The following is a 389-nucleotide window of genomic DNA, read 5'->3' as shown; positions in this document are numbered from 1 at the left end:
TATATATATATATATAAATGGATGGGGTTAATATGTCTTTAGGTCTACTATGAAGATAAAGTATTATTACTCTTGGTGTGTTACAACTGATAAACAACAAGCAACAGGACTAAATTGCATGATTCAGAAACAAGGTCTTGGCAAAAAATAGGGTTCCATCTTTCTCTACACAGGGAGATGGCAAAGGCAGATAAAACCAAAAATCTGCAAAACACAGAAACACAATTACACTATAACCTCCATAACATGCATGCATTAAATCAAACATATTTTGTGTGTCATCCATTGCCTTCTTAACAGCCTACATTCTTTTTAGGAGACAGGCTGAGTTTGTCTTTTCAGCTGCATTATTGATTTTTGCTACGTGGGGTCAGTGTAACAAGCTGTAA

This window comes from Morone saxatilis, unplaced genomic scaffold, assembly GCF_004916995.1.
Source record: "Morone saxatilis isolate NCDOM2014 unplaced genomic scaffold, NCSU_SB_2.0 Contig1, whole genome shotgun sequence".
NCBI classification, from domain to species: Eukaryota; Metazoa; Chordata; class Actinopteri; family Moronidae; genus Morone; species Morone saxatilis.
Note: the sequence above shows the minus strand (reverse complement) of the source record.